General features: G+C 47.5%; 1 long non-coding RNA gene across 1 annotated transcript; it reads right to left on the reverse strand.

Annotated features, from left to right (window-relative positions):
- Positions 1-1566: 1566 nt before the first annotated feature.
- Positions 1567-3480, reverse strand: LOC135566357 (uncharacterized). Its single transcript, XR_010462051.1, has 2 exons — positions 3069-3480; positions 1567-2707 (listed from the first exon to the last, which is right to left on the reverse strand). It is a non-coding gene; the product is annotated as an uncharacterized LOC135566357 (long non-coding RNA).
- Positions 3481-3494: the final 14 nt, after the last annotated feature.

Consider the following 3494-nt stretch of genomic DNA (forward strand, 5'->3'; position numbering starts at 1 on the left):
GGAGGAGAGAGAGGAAGGGAGAGAAAGGAAGGGAGGGGAGAGAGGAAGAGGAGGGAGGGAGAGGAAGGGGAGGGAGGGAGAAAGGAAGGGAGGGGAGAGAAGGAAGGAAGGGGGTCTCTAGGCTGCACTGCCACGATGCAACCCATCATTTAACATGGAAAAGAGGACTTCCCCATGGCCTGCCATCCCTTGGCCTGTCATCCCCTTGGCCTGTCATCCCCTTGGCCTGTCATGTCCCCCCTGGCCTGTCATCTCCCCCTTGGCCTGTCATCTCCCCTTGGCTTGGCCTGTCATCTCCCCCTTGGCCTGTCATCTCCCTTGGCCTGTCATCTCCCCTTGGCCTGTCATCTCCCCCTTGGCCTGCTTCATTCCCCCTTGGCCTGTCATCTCCTTGGCCCCTGTCATCTCCCCTTGGCCTGTCATCTCCCCTTGGCCTGTCATCTCCCTGGCCTGTCATCTCCCCCTGGCCTGTCATCCCCCTTGGCCTGTCATCCCCTTGGCCTGTCATCTCCCTGGCCTGTCATCCCCCTGGCCTGTCATCTCCCCCTTGACCTGTCATCCCCTTGGCCTGTCATCTCCCCTTGGCCTGTCATCTCCCCCACCCGGCCTGTCATCTCCCCTTGGCCTGTCATCTCCCCCTGGCCTGTCATCCCCCTGGCTGTCATCCCCCTGGCCTGTCATCCCCCTTGGCCTGTCATCCCCCTGGCCTGTCATCTCCCCTGGCCTGTCATCCCCCTGGCCTGTCATCTCCCCCTGGCCTGTCATCCCCCTGGCCTGTCATCCTGGCCTGTCATCTCCCCCTGGCCTGTCATCTCCCCTGGCCTGTCATCTCCCCCTTGGCCATGTCATCTCCCCCTGGCCTGTCATCTCCCCTGGCCCTGTCATCTCCCCCCTGGCCTGTCATCCCCCTGGCCTGTCATCCCCCCTTGGCCTGTCATCTCCCCTTGGCCTGTCATCCCCCTGGCCCTGTATCATCTCCCCCTTGGCCTGTCATCTCCCCCTTGGCCTGTCATCTCCCCCTGGCCTGTCATCTCCCCCTTGGCCTGTCATCCCCCTTGGCCTGTCATCTCCCACTGGCCTGGCTTTGCTTCAGTGCTCAAACACAGGGTCATCGGAGTCCACTACAGTGTCTGTGTCTGTGTAGTCCACTACAGTGAGCGTGTCTGTGTAGTCCACTACAGTGAGCGTGTCTGTGTAGTCCACTACAGTGAGCGTGTCTGTGTAGTCCACTACAGTGTCTGTGTAGTCCACTACAGTGTCTGTGGAGTCCACTACAGTGAGCGTGTCTGTGTAGTCCACTACAGTGAGCGTGTCTGTGTAGTCCACTACAGTGAGCGTGTCTGTGTAGTCCACTACAGTGAGCGTGTCTGTGCCATATTTATACACACAGTTGAAGTCAGAAGTTTACATACACCTAAGCTGGAAACATTTCAACTCAGTTTGTCCCAATTCCTGACATTTAATCCCAGTAAATAACCATTCCTGACATTTAATCCCAGTAAAAAGTCAGTTAGGATCACTACTTTATTTTAAGAATGCGAAATGTCAGAATAATAGTAGAGAGAATGATTTATTTCAGCTTTTATTTCTTTCATCACATTCCCAGTGGGTCAGAAGTTTACATACACTTAATTAGTATTTGGTAGCATTGCTTTTAAATTGTTTACCTTGGGTCAAATGTTTCGGGTAGCCTTCCACAAGCTTCCCACAATAAGTTGGGTGAATTTTAGCCCATTCCTCCTGACAGCTGGGTAACGGAGTCAGGTTTGTAGGCCTCCTTGCTCGCACACGCCTTTTCAGTTCTGCCCACAAATGTTCTATAATATTGAGGTCAGGGATTTGTGATGGCCACTCCAATACCTTGACTTTGTTGTCCTAAAGCCATTTTGCCACAACTTTGCTTGCAAGTATGCTTGGAGTCATTCTCTATTTGGAAGACCTATTTGCGACCAAGATTTAACTTCCTGACTGATGTCTTGAGATGTTGCTTCAATATATCCTCAGAAATATCCATCCTCATGATGCCATCTATTTTGTGAAGTGCACCAGTCCCTCCTGCAGCAAAGCACCCCAACAACATGATGCTGCCACCCCCACAACATGATGCTGCCACCCCCACAACATGATGCTGCCACCCCCGTGCTTCACGGTTGGGATAATGTTCTTTGGCTTGCAAGCCTCCCCCTTTTTCCTCCTAACATAACGATGGTCATTATGGCCATCATTATAGTTCTATTTTTGTTTTCATCAGACCAGAGGAAAGAACGATCTTTGTCCCCATGTGCAATTGTAGTCAGGCTTTTTTTATGGCGGTTTGGTGCTGAGCGGCCTTTCAGGTTATGTAGGACTATATTAGGTTGTCGAAATAGTACTCGTTTTACTGTAGATATAGATACATTTGTACCCGTTTCCTCCAGCATCTTCACAAGGTCCTTTGCTGTTATTCTGGGATTGATTTACACTTTTCGCACCAAAGTACGTTCATCTCTAGGAGACAGAATGAGTCTCCTTCCTGAGCGGTTTGACGGCTGCGTGGTCCCCTGGTGTTTATACTTGCATACTATTGTTTGTACGTGGTACCTTCAGGCGTTTGGAAATTGCTCCCAAGGATGAACCAGACTTGTGGAGGTCTACCATTTTTTGGGGGCTGATTTCTTTTGATTTTCCCATGATGTCAAACAAAGAGGCACCGAGTTTGAAGGTAGGCCTTGAAATACATCCACAGGAACACCTCCAATTGACTCATGTCGATTTATGAATTATGTCGATTAGCCTATCAGAGGCTTCTAAAGCCATGACATCGTCTTCTGGAATTTTCCAAGTTGTTTAAAGGCAGTCAACTTGGTGTATGTAAACTCCTGACCCATTGGAATTATAAGTGAAATAATCTGTAAACAATAGTTGTCAAAATGACTTGTCATACACAAAGTAGATGTCTTAACCAACTTGCCAAAACTATAGTTTGTTAACAACAAATGTGTGGAGTGGTTGAAAATCGAGTTTTAATGACTACAACCTAAGTGTCTGTAAACTTCCGACTTCAACTGTGTGTGTGTGTATACACACACCTTGGGGGTGTGTCTCTGTGTTATCCGTTTCTAAGGCAACACTTCCTTCTACACTACTGGGTCAATATGTCCAGGACAAGGTAGACATTTATGAAGGACAGATGTCTTTGTTTTGAATACAATATAATATAATAATATTAATAATAATAATAAATAATGAATAATATATTAATCTAAGTAGTTCTTTTGACTTTTAGAACTTCTATAAAAAAAATATATAAAAATACCATCAATGAAGAAGGCTTCAAAGTGCTGATCAGTATGTAAACTCAGCAAAAAAAGAAACCCATTTTCAGGATTCTCACTTACAAAGATAATTCGTAAAAATCCAAATAACTTCACAGATCTTCATTGTAAAGGATTTAAACACTGTTTCCCATGCTTGTTCAATGAACCATAAACAATTAATGAACATGCACCTGTGGA

This window comes from Oncorhynchus nerka, unplaced genomic scaffold, assembly GCF_034236695.1.
Source record: "Oncorhynchus nerka isolate Pitt River unplaced genomic scaffold, Oner_Uvic_2.0 unplaced_scaffold_5542, whole genome shotgun sequence".
Classification (NCBI taxonomy): domain Eukaryota; kingdom Metazoa; phylum Chordata; class Actinopteri; order Salmoniformes; family Salmonidae; genus Oncorhynchus; species Oncorhynchus nerka.